Source organism: Tamandua tetradactyla, chromosome 8 (assembly GCF_023851605.1).
Source record: "Tamandua tetradactyla isolate mTamTet1 chromosome 8, mTamTet1.pri, whole genome shotgun sequence".
NCBI lineage: Eukaryota > Metazoa > Chordata > Mammalia > Pilosa > Myrmecophagidae > Tamandua > Tamandua tetradactyla.
Window position 1 is genome coordinate 69,426,181 of NC_135334.1, and position 20,461 is coordinate 69,446,641.

Consider the following 20,461-nt stretch of genomic DNA (forward strand, 5'->3'; position numbering starts at 1 on the left):
ACTTTAAAAATATCCATATGTCAAAGAAAAGAATCAAAAGGAAAATTAGAAGGTATTCTGAAATGATGAAAATGAAAACACATTATATCAAAATTTATGAAATGCAGCCAAAGCACTACTTAGAGGGAAACTATAGTGCTAAAAGCATATATTAGAAAATAAGAAAATTCTCAACTCAATAACCTTAACTCTCACCTTAAGAAACTAGAAAAGGAAGGCAAACTGAACTCTAAATTAGCAGGAGACTGGAGACAATAAATATGAGAGCTGAAATAAATGAAATAGAAAACAAAAACAACTGAGAAAATCAATAACAAAAGCTGTTTGAGAAGACCAATAATACTGGTAAATCTCTAGCCAAACTGAACAGAAAATAACAGAAAACCAAAATTACCAATAACAGATGTGGGAGGATTAATAATAGCATTATAGTCTATACAGATATTAAACTGATAATAGAATTTTATGAATGACTTTACACTAATAGATTTGACCCTTTAGATGAAATGGACAAATTTCTTGAAAGATATAAACTACCAAAGATCACTCAAGAAGAAACAGATAACCAGAATAGCCTTATATCTATTAAAAAAAACAATTTTAGTTAAAAATCTTCCCACAAAGAAAACTCTGGGTTCAAATAGCTTCACTGCAAATTCTACCAAACATTTAAAGAAGAAAGAATACCAATTCAACAGAAACTCCTCCAGAAAACTGAAGATGGAATATTTCTCCATTCACTCTATAAACCCAGCATTATTCTGATACCAAAACCACTGGTGACAATATAGAACAACTGGAACTCTCATACACTGTTGGGAAGGATTATAAAATACTACAACCACTTTAGAAAACTGTTTGGCAGTTACTTAAAAAGTTAAACACATACCTACCATACGACCCAACCATTCCATTCCTAGGAAAATGAAAGCATATACCCAAATAAAGACTTGCACACAGATGTTCATAAGGGCTTTATTTGTAACAGTAAAAAATTGGGGGGAGCGGGATATGCTTATCAACAGGTGAGTGGGTAAACATATTGTGGAATAACCATATAATGGAATATTACTCAGCAACAGAAGAAAATGAACTATTAATAGGCGCAATATGAATGAATCTCAAAATAATTATCTTGAGATAAAGAAGACAATAAAAGAACATATGCATGATTCCATTTACAGAAAACTCAAACTAATCTACAGTGACAAAAATATATAGTGATTGCCAGGGATAGGGAAAGAATAAGTGGGAGAGAGATCATAAAGGGGCAAGAGGAAACTTTAGGGGATATTGGATACCTTCATTATCTTGATTGTGGAGTCTTGGTTGTGGTGCATATCAAAACTCCTCAAACTTTAAATATCTGAAGTTTATTATATCAATTGTGCCTCTATACAGCTCTTTAAAAAAAATTCTTAGTACCAGAACATAAGACTCTTCATCTCCATTCTTACACAAGTACACAACTAGTTCTGAAAGGAGAGTAGTATGGTATTTTTTCTTAACAATGCAGTAGAATAGTTACAAAGTATTTATTAGACTCAAACATTAGCATCTATTCACTCCTTCAACTAATAAATATTTAGAACCTTCAACGTAGAAAACTACTGAGCTAGGTGCTAAAAGAGGTATATAGATGAAAGAGATCTGATTTTTTCCAATAATCTCTTTTAAAAGATTTAATTAAATGTTTATTGATAATAGAAAACAACTTTTTTCCATTTTCTGGTCCTTCTTTACAGACAAACATACACACAAGCCCACACATAAGGACTATAAAATAACTATTCATGTCTTCTACAAAAATGATGCAATATATTACTCTATATTTTAAATACACTTGATCTTAGCAAGCTTGTAGGAAACTTCAGTATTAGTAGGTGCATTATGAATATGTGAAGTGAGCATTTTATTACTCATCCATGTATTTTTGAGATACTCAACCTACAGCAACATGCCTTTAGCTATCAGCCAGTGGTGTCATCCATGAACCTCTGCCAGTAAATATGTACAGTTTCTTAAACATCACATTAATGTTTCTAATGAAAATATCAACACCTGGAAAATGTAAGATGAGAAAAGTAGATAAAATACAAAGCACGGTTTATTGTAACTCCATAATAGCCATCATTCCAGTTCAAGTAAGCTGCTTTACCTACCAGGTAAGAAAATATATTAAAGGTAACGGGGAGCCAGTTTAGGCATTACTGGAAAAGGGAGACACAAATATAGAAAACTATATAAAATGAACATGTGATACTGGTGGATTGGAATTAAAGGTATTGGTATAAAATCATGGTGTTAACATATGTTGATTAGATAGATAGCTAGATAGAGATAAAACAGAAAAACAGACAGAAGGACAGATAAATTTAAAAATATAGGTGTATATGTGCCCACGTATATATGTGTGTGAATATATATCCATGCATTTCCTAGCTCTGCTCACTAAAAGGCCCTATGAGAAATAGCACCCCAACTGCAAACAATACACATGACCCAGATCTTGGTTTCTAAAAAACTATTCTTCTCTAAAAGAAATCAAAGCTCCTTGGAGAGATGACTAATTCAATTGCAAGAAAAGAGAAATTTGAACCCAGAACATCTTGTGCCAAAGGTAAGGAAGTATTCTAAGAGTCATGGGAATGTGTCATAAGAGCACAGGAACCAGCTTGAAGCGGTTCTCACTGGCCAAATCTGGAACAATTTGAACACCAAAATAAGTAAGTATAGTAACAGATTATAACCCACTGGATAAAATATGAATCCTTGAGTCCATACTCATACAAAAAAATAAATAGGAAGAGAAGAAAGGTTTTCCTTATAGTGGAATGTCAACTGATGAATGCAGTAAGACATGATGAAATTAGAAAATAATCATTTGGCAATCATCACATTAATAATTAATTCAGCCAAGAAACATCAAAGTATACTAAAACTAGTTCATGAAAATTTGATGAGGAATGGGATATTTACACAACCTTAAAATATCTCCCTACAAAGTACTTACTGATTGCAAAGTTTAAAAGGGTAACTTTACAGAGAAGAAACTTGGCAGACACCAGTCTAATCAAGTGTTCACTGTTAACATCACTAGTTACTGGACAAATCAAAACTGTGTACCACCAGACAGGATGCAAGAAGAACACAATACCACTTCTTTTACATTCCTTCAAAAATGCTAAATCTGAATTTCTTCATAAGGAAACATCAAACAAACCAAAATAGGGGCATTACAAAATAATACAAACCAAAATGAAGGACATTACAAAAGAACTGGCTTATAAACTTCAAAAATGAATGGTCATGAAAGTCAATGAAAGATAGGACTCATTCCAAATTTATGGAGAATAAAAAGACATGACAACTAAATGCAATCCATGATCCTGGATTGAAACCTTCTATTACAAAGTTATTACATCAGCTCAAGAAACTCGAATGGGATCATGGATTAATTAAATGGTAGTAATGTGTCAATGCTACCATTCTGATTTTGGAGACTGGATTTATTTGTAAGAAATATGCAATAAAGTATTTGGGGTGATAGGGTGTCTAATTTTTAATTTGCTTTCAAATGGTTAAAAGGAGGGGGTAAAGCTCTTTGTACTGTTTCTTCAATGTTACTGTAAGTTTGCAAATATTTCAAAACAAAAAGAGAGAAGACATAAAGATATAAAATTTTATGAAGTAAAAGCAGGAATTTTAGAAGAAAGTGGCAGTTTCCCTAACCAAGACCCTTCCACAAGGAAGCCTATCCAATTCCTTTATTTTACGGAAATAAAGGTCAATCTAGTGACTATGAGGTAGGTCATAGTCACTAGATTGGTCATAGTCACGGCAAAAACAAAAAAATAAAAAACTTCCTTTTTTCCCAACTGACATTTCACAAAGGGATCAACGGTAGCCACATAGTAATAATCTAAAAGGTAGCTAATTTGTTGGGACCGAGTTTTCAATGAATTATGAAGCAACTTCCATTGCTGTTGGAAACAGGAAGACTGCATATTTCCCCTGACATCAGAAAAGATCTCCCACACAAATTAACTTTCCAGATAAGATATGTTTATCCATATTAAATGCCAATTTTTTTTTCAACAACCATTTGGATAGGAATAGATCATCAATGTATTACTTACTTTCCTGGATTATGATACTTATGATAAATGAAAATAATGATGCGTTTTCTTAAAGATTAAGGATCATTATGAATACCAGCAAGACATCAAAGTTTATAGAACTGAATGCGTTACATAGCCTTATACCATAACACTGTTTAAAATTATGATGTCAGCTTTTAATATTTTGTCTTCCTTTCCTCTCTATAAGACTTCCATGAGTCCATTACTCAGGGCTTTCATGTGCCTGCCAATAGCATCTATTCCTAAGTTATAGCATTTAATCTGTTATGGACTTGAAGACTAGATCTTCATGATTTCTATAATTACAAATATAAAAGCAAACAGTTTCTAAGTGAAGCCTATAGATTCTTCCTACGCATAAAATGTAAAGCGTTGCAGGTATGGATGAAAGATAGATGTTTTGCTGCTGATTCTGATGCTAACTTTCAGGTTTTTGTTTGCTGTTACAAATTGATTTTGCCGAATAAGTGGTACTACTCATGTTATTTTAATTTTCAAGCACGACAATTTTTTTTTTAAAAGAAGGTTGGAATTCACATATCCAAAGAAAGCAGGACTTGGTGGTTTTAAGAAAAAAAAAAAAAAAAAAGAGGACAAAATGTCCAAAGTTTACATGTAAAAAGAATATGTGAGGTGGATGAATATTACATGGTAGGTAATAAACTTAATTTTAATTTAGCCTAAAACTTTTTCATAGAATAAACACCACCCCATCCATATCTCAAATCACTTCAAAATTAACCTACTCTATGTTCTAGACAAAAGCTATCCAAACACACCATGCTTTCTCACTCTGTGCCTTTCTGATTACTCTTCCTGTTCATTCCAAGGGTACCAATGAAATGACCAACCCCCTCCTCCACCAAAAAAAAATCTTTTTTTTTTGTTTAAAAAATGTAACTGTAACAGTACCAAAAATTAAGAAATCTAGCAACTGGACTGTAAGATAAAAAAATAAATAAATATGATCACAGAATGACTGAGCAAACAGAGGTAGGGGGCTTTCAGCTCCAAACTTCAGAAGAAGAATAGATCTTCCTAGGACAGCCCCTAGAGGAGCTCCACATTCAAAGTCAACAAGTATGAAGAATTAGAATTGGCTCCTGGGCCATCATCGGGGCAATAATAATAGCTAACATCTGTCAAACAGTTACTATGTAGCAGGCACTATTGTAAGTAATTGATATATATATATTAACTCTTTACAACCCTATGAAGTAGGTGTTATTCTTATTTTTACAGATAGGAAACTGAAACACAAATTAAATTATTTGCCTCAAGTCTTTATAGAGAGTAAATGGCAGAATCAGAATTTACCCAGCCGTTAACCAAATATGGAGGCAGAGTAATGGCATTTTCAGACATGCCCTTTCTAAGAAAATTACTTAAGGATGCACTTACATAAAACAAAAATGAAAAGCAAGAATGAGAACAACAGAAACAGCACAGAACAGTCAATTACAATAACAGCAAAATGTAAATATTTTTTGAAAAAATTCTGGTAATGTAAAAATAAGATAACTAAAAAAATAATACACAAATGGAGAATGAAAGAGAAGGTGGCAGATATATAAATATGCTAAATTCATCATCAGTCATTGCCCAAAGCCAGTAGTCACTATCTAATATTCTAAGACTGTTATTGATTGCTAATGAGTGGTCCTGCGGCAGAGTTGGGGAGGGCAGAACAGGAATTTTACTTTTCATTTTAGAATCATATTTTTTTATCCTTCTAAGTTTGGAAATTCCTTCTAAGCAAAACTACATTCTCATTTCAAAATAACTGACTTACAAATGGAACTTTGGGAAACTAATGTATGTCACCAAGAACTACAATGGTCTACCTGAGATCTTACTATACATGAATAGATATTTATGAATCTTACAACCTATGTTCCATATTCAGACTTTGAGAATATTTTTATGTACATGATGGCATAAGCAGGCACTTCTGTGATGATTAGGTTCACATGAAGTCAAAGTAATTGGGCAGGGAGATTAAATTATGCCAAGGATGAACACATATGCTAAGCAAAGACTGATGTCTGTTTAAGGGCCTTACCTGTTCCTAGGAACTGGGCTCCCTCTTTTAAAGAAGTGGGGCATCCCTGCCAGCTGTTGTACACATTCACTTGCTCTTAAGAATTCTGCTATTACAGAGGTCCCCAGAGAGCAAAGGGATTGTAATTATTCATAAAAAACATATCCTTGAGACAGCCCACAAAACCCTTTTAGATTATTTCTGCAGAAGTTGATAGATATCAAGGAATATGTATTTTTAAAGATTCTTTTCAAGTAATTAATTTTATGTGCCATTAAAATCAAAGAAATAAGCAATAGTTCTCACCACCCATGTACTGTAAAACATCTTAACGATTCAAATAAACACCAAACCCTCAGCTCTAGTGACTGGTAACAATTTTAACCCTGGTTCTGGCACATCATATCTGCAGCATGTGGATGTTACTGTGATATTCATGTTTCACATCAATAACTAAGAACATTGCCTTTTGAAGCTAATAGGAAAACTCTATCTGCCGACAGTCTTAAAAATAAGTGCTATAAAAACTCCTAAAAGTAAAGGTTTGAAGATGGTGTTTCTATCAAATCTATACTTTATAGTTTAGTTTACTCAATATGATGAACCATATGTTATTCAAGTGATTCAATAATTTGATTTCATTTTTAGGAATTAAGTGTAATATTGATGTGAAATTTGTAAGTCTCCAGAGTAGGTAAATTTGGAGTTTATAAGTATAGCTATTAGGGTGATTTAAAGGGGGTGAGCTAATGAGAGAGCGAGAAAGAGCAAGAGATAAGTAGAGAAGGTGCCCTGGAGAACAAGCAGCTAAATAAGTCTCATTTCATAAGGCAATGCCCATCCCTATCAATTTAAAGATTAGCCCTCAGCCTTTAAGTTGATGACTTGATTCTAGGGAAGTTATTCAAGAACAGTCGCATTTTACAAGACCAATTTATATATACAATATCAAACTATTCACAATGAAGATATGTTATTTACAGAAAGGGTACTTGGTATCAGGGTATACTCTTCTGCTTTCTAGACAGAAGTGTGCTTGATAGGCAAAGGATTAGAACAAAGATTCTTGTGTATGTATGCATGGGTGCACGTGCGCGCGCACCTGTGAATATTTTAGGGAGGCTTCTTTACCAGTCTCATGTAGTTGAATGGAAACCACCTCTACACTAGAGATGTTCTGTTGTTTTTTTTTTTTTTGCATGGGTCGGCACTGGGAAATGAACCTGGGTGTCTGGCATGGAGGGCAAACTCTGCCTGCGGAGCCACCATGGCCTGCCCTAGAGATGTTTTTGATGATGTAAGATCATTCAGTCTTGAGGAATCGAATGTATCCCTCTCCAAAATGCACTATACTTTTTTTTTTCACTTTTCTAAAATTTTATTATAAAGTAAACATTTTATGTAACCACCCCCCAGGTCAACAATACATTTTCAAAGTACCCTAGAACACTAAAGAGCAAGGAAGTAATTGTCACAATTGCCTGCACTGCACATTTTATATTCCTAAATCTTCTTCAGCTTCATTATCTGAAGAGTGCCACACTTGAACAAATTGAATTAACTCTGTTCTGGCTTATTTCTTTAGATTACATCTTAACTTCCTAAAAGAGATGTAGCAGACTTATCCTTCATGAAGACTTGAGAGAAGACCAAGAATGATTAGCAATATAATCAAAGGTGTTTCTTTCCTGCTTACGTTTAATCTCATTAATGTTGTTTTTTTATGAATTTCATTTTAGAGTGTGTTTTTGTTCTCTTGTCCTGAAAGTATAGGAAATACTTTATCCAAACCTCAATTCCGCATGTAAAACATGAGACTGGAAGTTAAAAACAAAAATACTTCTGCAGGTTTCGCTTTAATTTTTTAAAAAGAAAGGGAGAGACAGTAAAGGGAAAAAACAAAAACAAACAGTACAGTTATCAGTTTCTCCAGGAAGCTTCCCATTTACCACCTTGGGGCCTCTTTTTTGCCTGTGTTACCAGAGAAGCAGGTATGGATACTATCAGAGCATTAGTATACTGTACTGTATTTGTGTGTTTATTGTCCAACTCACTAGACTGAAACCTCTTTGAAGACTGTATTTTTATTCATATTTGTATTCCCCACTAGCAGCACAGCAATAAATATCTGTTGAATGAGTGAACAACATGAATGACAGTCATAGTGAATAAAATTGACAATAAGAATTCTTCATTTGGAAAACAGCATTAAAAAAGGAAAAACAAACAAAAAGCAATAAAATGAACACTAACATTTATATAATGTCATGTTAATCTCACAAACAAATGAATTTTTTGAAAAGAAACTTTTCATGAATTCCTAGAAAGGTTAAAAGGAAGAAAAAATTTTAAAACACAAACAAACAAAAAAAACCCCACAACACCTTGCGTTTCCATTTGCTTTCTATCAGAGGCCCTTTTCACCACCTCCTACGAGTAGTCTAAACTGAGTATTAAATACAAGCTGACTTGCAGATGCCAGTGTACACTGCCTTGTCAGAATATTTCTTCAGTGATTAATTTATTTATATTTAAACAATGTTTCAAGTCTATTCAAGTGGCTTCACAGAGTAGTTCCATATGATAACTTCTCTCTACCATCAAAATCCACTTATATTAAAAAGAAAATTGTAGTTTAAGCACTGAGAAGTTATGGTTTCCAAGGCTACAGAGGACAGCTTAGAGTTGAAACACCAAAGAATGTCTAACCCACTTTGAACAAAATATATTTTTCTTCAGAGGAATTACAAAAGCTTCTTTTCAGTCTTCTCTATACAAAAACAGTTCATATTAATAGTTTGTCGTATAAGGAATCAATGAGTTAGGCATTCATTTTCAGCCTTGAAAACACAACATTTGAAGTTACCTAGTTTATCAGCTTCACTGTTCAGCTCCAAAGTTTGAAGATCCATTAGAATTACATGTCTCTTTGATCAACTAACCAACAAGGGAATAAAATTGGGGTGAGGACTAAAAAGTATAAAAGACCTTCAATAAGCACATAAATCCTACTGAAACAATGTATCCTGTTAAATAAAGCACAGAGCAATGAAAGAGGCCTCAACCTTTTGGAAGATGTCAAGTAATTGTTATACAATCTTGGTCAAGTTATTAAATCTTTCTAAGCCTCACTTTATTCTGCTTAACTATTGTGCTGGGTTACTGAAAGGATTAAATAGGATAAATGAAACATATAAAATATCTAGCACAAAACTTACACATAGCAGACACTTAAAAAAAAGGAGCAAAACAATCTGGTACTCGCTTCGGCAGCACATATACTAAAATCGGGACGATACAGAGAAGATTAGCATGGCCACTGTGCAAGGATGACACGCAAGTTCGTGAAGCATTCCATATTTTAAAGAAAAAAAAAACAATCTGTAGCTAGTATTTAGGAGATAAGAAAGCATTTATATTAAGAAAAACAAGAATAATGAGGATTAACAAAGCTAAGTGTCCAAAAGGCAGAATGCTTGTTAAGTACAATAAAGGTACGGGGAATGAAGTGGGGATATCCAAGATTTCCTAGAGCAAAGGAATGGGAATTGCATCTGGGAGAGACTATTTATAGGTCTACCTTTGTATATGCTGCTACCCAGGTGTTATTTTCTGTTCACTGTACAGCCTGACAAATTTTTATTAATTGAAATACCTACCATGTGCCAGGAATTAGGCTAAGCACTGCAGGCTATGACATTGCACAAGATAGAGTGCCCTGTCCTCACAAAGTATACAATCTTCTGGGGGATACAGAGTGTTTCTGCTTCCTTGGCTGCTCAAGCAAATATCATGCAATGGGTTGGCTTACACAATGGAAATACATTAGTTCATAGTTTTGAGACCAGGAAAATGTACAAACCAAGGAATCATCAAAGTAATGTTTCCTCCTCAAAAACTAGTATTCTGGGCTGGCTGCCAGTAATCCTTGGTCCTGGGCTCCTCTGTTACATGTCAATGCACACGGCTGTTTCTCCTGACCTGTACCTTTCTCTTCTGGATTCCAGTAACCTTCAGCCTTGCTGCCCCTAGCTTCCTCTCTCTCTACCTGAAGGACTCCAGTATTAGGACTAAGACCCATCCTCACCGAGGCGAACCATACCTTAACTGAAGTAATCTCATCAAAAAGTCCTACTTACAATGGGTTCTCACCCACAGAAATGGATTATGTCTAAGAACATGTTTTTCTGGGGTACTTGCAGCTTCAGCCCACCACAAAGAGTAGTTCAACAGGCAATTACATCACCATATAGAGATTTATAATGGAGGAGGACAAGGCGCTTCCTTCTCTCCCCCACCCTATATCCTACTCATACCCCACCTCCAAATGAAGAGATGACTGAGCATATTAAACCCAAGATTTAGATTAAGGGGTAAGATAGGAAGTTCCCTTAGGCTTTAATCTACCTGCTTTAACCCAGCCTTTTTCCAGAGAGCTGTACTGGTTGTAATCTTTCTATGGACAACTAATTATAAAGCAGCACTCTGACTTTCATTCTGCTATTGTTTATTTTGTGCAGAGCACTGGCTGGAATTGACAGGGAAAGGGGATTATAAAATTGCAAAAGTTTCTGCTAACAGCAAGTTCTCAATACAGATTTGTTGCTAGTGACATTTTTTTTAAAAATGACTGACTCATCCACTTCCTAGGTTAATGGACTACTAAACCCTATAATGAATTCACCCTAAAATTCTCAACTGCAAAGTATTATCACATAGTATGGTTCATGATTCCAAAGGACAATATAATGGTAAATTTCTTGATTGGTATTATTTCTATACACAGCCTCACAATCCTACAATCACAACTGTTTGACCATTAAAAGTGTTAGAAAACCCCTACATCCAAACTAATAGTGAAAAAAAATTTTAGACAAATCTCAGTTGAGGAATATTCTACAAAATACCTGGACAGTACTCCTCAAAACAGTGAAGGTCATCAAAAACAAGGAAAAGTGTGAGAAACTGTCAAGTCTAAAAGAAACCTAAGGAGACATGACAAAATGTACGGAATCCTGGAACAGGAACTCTGAATAAAGTATGGACTTTAGTTACTCATATATCAATATTGGTTCAATAATTGTAACAAATGTAACATATTAATGTAAGATGTTAAGCAGAGGGAAAACAGGGTACAGGGTAGATGGGAACTCTCTGTACTATCTTTGCAATGTTTCTACAAATCTAAAACTGTTCTAAAAAAATAAAATTTCTTTAAAATGTTAGAAAATACATTTGGTGCACAGACTTAATTTCCTGAAACCCCAAACTAATTTTGTAAATTAAGAACAGATATTTTCAAAAATAAAAGCAAAATAAAGAATAACTGATATTTTACAACATCACACTCGGACTGCTTATAACATCATTCTGAAATATCAATATCTAAAGTATGAATAGAAATTAACTAACAGAACTTCAACCAACAGCCCGTTTCATTTAAACAAAAAATATGTTTTAAAAAAATATTCTGCCAGATTGTAATTAAGCCTAAGAAAAATACAAGGTTCCTCTTCAAGACTGCAATCCTGTATTTTTGCGACTGAGTCCTTTCCCAGGGCATTTAGCTGACAAAAAGATGCTCTTTTTAAGATATCAACCTAATACTCCTCCAGAAATTTTTGAACTGGTGTCACAATACAAACTTGAAGATCCTGAAACCTGAGCAAAGTGGGCTGTTTCAAACTGTAACAGAAAGAAACTAGGACACTTGGAAAGATGTTTTGGGACAAGCACACTGAGATAAGAGTAAGTAACAGAACCATGTAAACTCTTTTCTCCTCAAAAGCTCAACAGCAATTATTCTACACCAGTCTCTTGGCACTTCGGATTTACTGCTATGTGTGATCAGTTATCTCTCCATACACAAACATACACACACACACACACACACATATATATAATATGTATACACACACACACCTAAATTCTAAGTTCTATGAAGGCAATAACTACCTATCTACTTCTTTGTATACAAAGTGCCTCACATGTGAACTTCTATAGCATAATGAATGGACAGCAGAATGAAACAGAAATAACCAGCTTAACCACATACTCAAATCTGAATAGGACTTTAGAGATAGTTGAATTAAAGTATTTTCTCCTTTACTATATACTTGTTTTCTCCTCACAGAAAATAAATAAAAGAGGGGGGGAAAACTGTGATTAGTTTACAGGTAAAAATTCATTCCAATGATAGGGAGCATATCCTCTCCTCCAAAGAACACTTCCATTGGTGCCCACCTCTAATTACTTAAGTACCTTCTTAACTGAGTTAATATCTGCCTTCCTTTGATGTCCACTGGACTCACACAATGCCACACAACTTTAGTATTCACAATCTATGACTGTCAGGCCAGTTATTTTAAGCCTTAGTTTTCTCATTTGTAAAAATGGGAACACCTACTGTTACAGGACTGTTGTGTGAACTAAATAATAATTACGATCATACATGACTCAAGAGGGGCTGTGATTTTTCCCACATCCTGCATACTAAGGAGCCAGGATATGAAGCAGATGTCTTCTGTGCAACTCACTGTTGCTTTCCAAACCACTGCTCCCCTCTACTACCTAAAAACCCCCAGTCCCTTTAATGTACCGAGCATATGTGTTTTCTTTCTTGCTGCTGTTATCGTCCTTCTAGTGACTAGTACTGCTTAATAATGTAAGATTTTAGCATCTGACTCAGCAGCTCGCTTGCTCTCCCCTCCACTTCCACTCCTACCTTTGGTCTTGATGACTTCTACATCCATATGGAAGACCATCCAATACTCTACTTCTCAGATTCTCGACTTCTACCCAGCTTAGTCACCTATCCTCATGATATTACTTTAAGTCATAATCAATGATGGCATCCGCTTCAATTCAAGCATCCCAACCTCTGATCACTACCCCTTATCCGTCCAGATCATTTCCAATACCAATCCACAGATCTTACTACTTTTTTACTGACCAACACTTCCTTCATGTCCTCACTTCTCTCCTTATCCAGCTTACAGTCCATGCTCCATAATTATAAATCACTCTCTTGACCCTCTTTTCTTCCCCCGAACTCACCTGGCAAAACCCTCACTCTTTTTCTTCTTTTATTTTTTTGTTTTAAATTAGATAAACTGCAGGTTTACAGAAAAAAAATGCATAAAATAGAGAGTCTTCATATAACACCTTAGTAAAATCCCAATTCTGGTTAAACTCAACTAACTGCCTTCTCCACCTTTGTACCCAACTAGGTAAAAATAACTGGGGAAATATGCTCATCATGTGAATGATCTACCTTCAAATTTATAAACAAAGTATGGTCCCTGGACCAGCGGAATTAATATCACCTGGAAAAAGTTTAGAAATGAAAATTTTTAGGCCCCATCTTGGACCTACTACTAATCAGAGACTCTGGAGGTTAGTCACAACAACTGCGTTATAACAAATCCTGCAGCTGATTCTGGTGCAAGCTTGTTTGACAATTGCTGGCTACTTAATTCACTCTCATTCTTCAATATGACTATCTTTTGCCTTCTCTTTTCACCTCAAACCTCATACATTCCCTCCACCTTCCTGAAACCTGGCTGATGAACCTACTTAAAAACAGAAGCAGAGGGCAGCTTATTCATTCTCCCATTACCAATTTACCTAGTGATTCTGTACCCATATAAAATATTTCCTATCTCAAAACAAACACTTTCCTTGACCTGTCATTTCTGCCAGCATTAGTACCATTTCCTCATTTCTCTTCACAACAAAATTCACAAGAGTAGTCACTATACTTGTATTCATTTTCTCACTCCCATTCTCATCTCACCATCAAAACTACTCTAAATTCAGCACTGAATTCTCAGTTCTCATCTAGCTCAACCAATCAGCAGTACTTGATTCAACTGGCCAGTCCCTTCAAATCACTTAATTTTGGCTTCTGAGACACCACACTGTCCTACATTCCCACCAAACTCATTTGCTGCCCCTTCTCCTCTGTTATATTCTCTTCTTTAAGATCTGGATAGTGGAAGGGGTGGAGGCTATTCTTCCTGCAGCAATGACAGGTTCTCTCAGATGCTCAGTTATTGTAGTAACCAGGTTCTGCGCTCAGCTGTCTGATAGTTGAGAGATGGCTATTTCATTAGTAGCAATGTTCTGCTCTCTGGATCACAGCTGCGGTAGGTTAACCTTGCAGCCTGGCAGCAGCACTCAACTTTTACTCCTCTAGCACACGAATGGATTTCATAAATACCAATTCTCTGCATGAATCTTTTTCTGATTACAATATTTAGAGTGGTTATGCTCCGTACATTGATACAATTCATATTTCTAGCAACAACTGGCCTCTGAGAGCAATATAGTATATCCAACTGCCTTCTTAGCACCTCCACCTCCACCAGTATCTTAAACTATGCATGTCCCAAATATATTCTTGATTCCATATTTCCTTGCTCCTCCCTTCCCCCAATAATCTCATAGCATCTATTTTCATAAATCCCACTGCAATTCATCTAGTTACTCAGGCTAAATATCTGGAATTCAGCCTTAAGTCCAGTTTCTCTCTCACACACACATCTAAGCCATCAGCAAGTCTGGTTACCTCTTTTTTCAAAATATATCAGGAATCTGAGCACTTCTCTTCAATCACCTCCATTGTTACCATACCAGCCTAAGTAACCCTTATCTCTTGCTTGCATTACTACAATAGTATTTCTTTTAATTTATTTTGTATTATCAAACCAAAACAACATACAAACGTGAACATTCTCAAAAAAACATTTTGTGTTTGATGTACAATCGATGGCTCATAAAATTATTACATAGTAGTATATGCATCACCATGATCATTTTTTAGAACATTTGCATCACTCCAGAAAAAGAGAAAGAAAAAAGCTCACACATACCATACCCCTTACCCCTCCCTCTCATTGACCACTAATATTTCCATCTATTCAATGGATTTTAAACTTTGTTCCCCCTACCTTTTTTCTATACCCCTTACCACTCCCTTTCACTCTTCACTAGTAGTTCAATCTCCTCAATTTATATTAGCTCTAGTAGTTTTGCTGTGGATTTTTCAGGGTTTTCGACATATAGTATCATATCGTCTGCAAACAGTGATAGTTTTACTTCTTCTTTTCCAATTTTGATGTCTTGTATTTCTTTTTCTTGTCTAATTGCTCTGGTTAGAACTTCCAACACAATGTTGAATAACGATGGTGACAGTGGACATCCTTGTCTTGTTCCGAATCTTAGGGGAAAGTTTTCAGTTTTCCCCATTGAGGATGATGTTAGCTATGGATTTTACATATATTCCCTTTATCATGTTGAGGAAGTTCCCTTCTATTTCTATCCTTTGAAGTGTTTTCAACAAGAGAGGATGTTGAATTTTGTCAAATGTCTTTTCTGCATCAATCAAGATGATCATGTGGTTATTGATTTGTTGATATGGTGTATTGCATGAACTGATTTTCTTATGTTGAACCATCCCTACATACGTGGGATGAATTATACTTGGTCATGGTGTATAATTCTTGTAATGTGCTACTGGATTCAATTTGCAAGTATTTTGTTGAGGGTTTTTGCCTCTATATTCATTAGAGAGGTTGGTCTGTAATTTTCTTTCCTTGTAGTATCATTGTCTGGCTTTTGTAAGAGAGTGATGTTGGCTTCTTAGAATGAGTTAAGTAGCCTTCCTTCCTCTTCAATTTTTTTGAAGAGTTTGAGTAGGATTGGTAATAATTCTTTCTTGAATGTTTGGTAGAATTCACATGTGAAGCTATCTGGTCCTGGCCTTTTCTTTTTTGTGAGCTTCTTAATGGCTAATTCAGTTTCTTTACTTGTGATTGGTTTGTTGAGGTCATCTATTTCTTCTCCAGTCAATGTTGGTTGTTCATGCATTTCTAGGAAGTTGTCCATTTCATCTACATTTAATTTATTAGCATAAAGCTGTTCAGAGTATCCTCTCATTACCTCCTTTATTTCTGCAGGGTCAGTGGTCATGTGTCTTCTTCCATTTTTTATTTTATTTATTTGCATCCTCTCGCTTCTTCTTTTTGTCAACCATGCTAAGGGTTCATCAATCTTATTGATTTTCTTATAGAACCAACTTCTGGTTTTGCAGATTTTCTCAACTGTTTTCATGTTCTCAATTTCATTTATTTCTGCTCTAATCTTCATTATTTCTTTCCTTTTGCTTTTTTGCAGTTAGTTTGCTGTTTTCTCTAGTTCTTCCAAGTGAACAGTTAATTCCTCGATTTTTGCTCTTCTTTTTCGATATAGGCATTTAAGGCAATACACTTTCTTCTTAGCCTTGCCTTTGCTGCATCCCATAAACTTTGATATGCTGTGTTTTCACTTTCATTTGCCTCGAGATATTTACTGATTTCTCTTGTAATTGCTTCCTTGACCCACTGGTTGTTTAAGATTGTGTTGCTGAGCTTTCATATATTTGTGAATTTTGTGGCACTTTGCCTAGTAATGAGTTCCAACTTCATTCCTTTATGATCTGAGAGAGTGTTTTGTATGATTTCAATCTTTTTAAATTTATTGAGACTTGCTTTGTGACCCAGCATATGGTCTATCCTTGAGAATGATCCATGAGCACTTGAGAAAAAGGTGTATCATGCTGTTGTGGGGTGTAATGTTCTAGAAACGTCTGTTAAGTCTAGTTCATTTATTGTATTATTCAAATTCTCTGTTTCTTTATTGATCCTCTGTCTAGATGTTCTGTCCATTGATGAGAGCAGGGAATTGAAATCTCCAACTATTATGAAAGATGTGTCTATTTCTCTTTTTAGTGTTTGCCTCATATATTTTGGAGCACTCTGGCTCAGTGCATAAATATTTATGATTGCTATGTCTTCTTGTTGAGTTGCTCCTTTTATTAATACATAGTGTCCCTCTTTGTCTCATTTAATTGATTTACATTTGAAGTCCAATTTTTTGAATATTGGTATAGCTACTCCTGCTCTTTTCTGATTGTTGTTTGCATGAAATATCTTTTCCCAACCTTTCACTTTCAACCTATATTTATCCTTGGATCTAAAATGTGTCTCCTGTAGACAGCATATAGATAGCTCTTGTTTTTTAATATATTCTATCAGTCTATGTCTTTTGATTGGGGAATTTAATCCATTAACATTTCGTGTTATTACTGTAAGGGCAGTACTTTCTTCTACCATTTTGCCTTTTGGATTTTATATGTCACATCTAATTTTTCTTCTTTTTATCTTTACTGACAGTCTTCATTTCTACATTCTTCTTCACACCTCTCTCTGCTGCCTTTTCCTATGTGTCTCTAGTGCTCCCTTTAGTATTTCTTGCAGAGCTGGTCTCCTGGTCACAAATTCTATCAATAATTCTTTGTCTGAAAATGTTTTAATCTCCCCCTCATTGTTGAAGGACAATTTTTCTGGATATAGAATTCTTGGTTGGCAATTTTTCTCATTTTGAATTGTAGATATATCATACCTCTACCTTCTCGCCTCCATGGTTTCTGCTAGAAATCTATGCATAGTCTTATTGGGTTTCCCTTTTACGTGATGGCTTGCTTTTCTCTTGCTGCTTTCAAAATTCTTTCTTTCTCTTTGACATCTGACATTCTGATTAGTAAGTGTCTTGGAGTACGTCTATTTGGATCTATTCTGTTTGGGGTATGCTGCACTTCTTGGATCTGTAATTTTAAGTCTTTCATAAGAGTTGGGAAGTTTTCAGTGATAATTTCCTCCATTAGTTTTTCTTCTCTTTTTCTCTTCTCTTCTTCTTCTGGGACACCTATAACACGTATATTCATGTGCTTCATGTTGTCATTCAATTCCCTGAATGCTTGCCCATGTTTTTTCATCTTTTTCCTATATTTTCTTGTCGTACTTCAGATGCCCCATCCTTCAGTTTACTAATCCTATCTTCTGCCTCTCAAAATCTACCATTGTAGGTTTCCATTGTTTTTTCATCTCTTCTACTGTGCCCTTCATTCCCATAAGTTCTGTGATTTTTTTTTTTCAGACTTTCGATTTCTTCATTTTGTTCATCCTTTGCCTTCTTTATAGTCTCCTTCAATTCACTGATTTGATTTTTGATGAGATTTCCCATGCCTGTTCGAATATCCTGCATTAACTGTTTCAACTCCTGCATCTCATTTGAATTGTTGGTTTGTTCCTTTGACTGGGCCATATCTTTAATTTTCCTAGTATGATTCATTATTTTTTGCTGGTATCTAGACATTTAATTTCCTTAATTAGTTTATTCTGGGAATTGCTTTCATTTTTTACCTAGGATTTTCTTGCTAGATGACTTTGTCATCTATTTGTTCTTTGACATTCAGTTCTGCTTATTCTAGACCTCTAGCATTGGTTTTGTTTAACAGACAAGAATTTGTCAGTTCTTGTCTTCTTGTTTCTTGTCCTGCCTGTATGGTGCCTGCCTTTTTTTTTTTCCCTTAGGAGGGTCTACTTTCCAGACCAGACTGGCCTCCTCTCTTTTCCCTGAGGGTGAGACCCAGCAGGTTGAAACTTTCCTAGGAAGCCTCTAGACTCTGTGTTTTTCCTGTCTTGCTCAGTATGTGGCACTTATCTGCCTGCATATCCCACCAGCATAAAATGATGCAGTACCTTTAACTTCAGCAGACTCTCCCTGCTGGGGGCATTGACAGACAGAGGAGAGGTTGTAGGTTGGCATTAATCACTTCAGTTTTCCAGACCCTGGGGTCTGAACTCCTTGAGGGAGGGATTCCACCTGAGCTGGGCCCCACCCCTCTCCTGACTTGGGGGACTAATGGTTCTGGATGGGATCGCAGCTGGTTCGGTTTGTCCAGACTGGTGTACGCTGTGTGTCTGGTCACTGATGTGACCCCAGCAGTTGTTCTGTACTGTTCCTGGCTATTTACTAGTTGCTATGGAGGACAAACTAAATCCCACTCCTCGCTAAGCCACCATCTTGGATGTCTCCTACAATACTCTTAACTGATCTCTCCTGCCACTTTCTCCCCCAAGTCTATACCTCATGCCAGAGTCATTTTCTTTAAACAAACATTATATTATAGCACTACCCTGCTCAAAAACCTCCAACAACAACAAAAAAGCCTCCAACAGCTTCCCTTCGTATGTGGAAAAAAATCTAAAACTCTACACAATCTGGCCTCTGCCAATTTTACTCATTATATTCAACACAGACTGACTAGCAACAGACCACAGGACCTTTACACCTGTTATTTCTGTTCCCTGAAATGTTCTTCCCCTGGATATCCATACAACTTGCTGCCTTATCTTTTTCAAGTCTTTGTCTCGGTACTTTTTTTCTAAGTGAAGTCTTCCCTGTCCAATCTACATAAAATAACTTATGTTATCATTCTTAGTCTTCCCCTGCCTCCCCGTGACCGGCTTTATTTTTCTTCATAGCACTTACCACTAGCAAAAAAAAAAAAATTTTAATTAATTTCTGAGTTTCCCAGCAGAATGTAAGTTCCATGAAGATAGGAACTACATCTTTTTACTTCAGGTTATCCAACAATACCCGGATATGTAGCAAATACTCAATAAATGTGGCTATCATTATTATCCTATCCTCAGGAACAACATACCTACATATTTCCTTTCTTCCAAATCAAATTAAAAAAAGCCCAAATTCTATAGAATGTGGGTGACAGCATGGAAGAGAGAAAAGAAAATGGAATCAGAAAATCCTGGCTCTGTCATGATGCAACCTTAGGCAAATCAATGCCCCTTTCTGATTCACGGTTTCCTTATTAGTACAATAGGGATAACAATGAATAGCATTAATCTCACAGGCTTGTTTTGAGAATTAAATGAGATTAAGTTAAAGCAGGTAAAGGACTTCATAAAAGAGTTCCTGGCAGATAGTACGTACTCATTAACTGTATATATTGTAATATTATTACCCAGTAACTGTTTGCCAAATTAATTAAATAATTCTTCAGATAGTGACTATGCTCCCAAAGTCCCTGTATTAGTTAGGGTTCTCTAGAGAAACAAAATCAACAGGGAACACTCACAAATATAAAATTTAAAAAAGTGTCTCATGTAACTGCGGGAACGTAGAGTCCAAAATCCACAGGGCAGGCTATAAAGCCAACGATTCCGATGGAGGGTCTGGACGAACTCCACAGGAGAGGCTCACCAGTTGAAGCAGGAAGAGAGTCTGTCTCCTCTGAATCCTCCATAAAAGGCTTCCAGTGATTAGATTAAGCATCACTCATTGCAGAAGACACTCCCCTTGGCTGATTACAAACGGAATCAGCTGTGGATACAGCTGACATGCTCATGATTTAATTCTATGAAATGTCCTCATT

The 20,461-nt window shown here is 35.6% G+C and overlaps 1 protein-coding gene and 1 non-coding gene across 3 annotated transcripts in view; one reads left to right on the plus strand and one right to left on the minus strand.

Annotated features, from left to right (window-relative positions):
- Positions 1–20,461, minus strand: part of UVRAG (UV radiation resistance associated) — a 496,833-nt gene that overhangs the window by 272,851 nt on the left and 203,521 nt on the right. The window lies entirely within an intron of this gene.
- LOC143645329 (U6 spliceosomal RNA) lies at positions 9,441–9,547 on the plus strand. Its single transcript, XR_013157052.1, has one exon. It is a non-coding gene; the product is annotated as a U6 spliceosomal RNA (small nuclear RNA).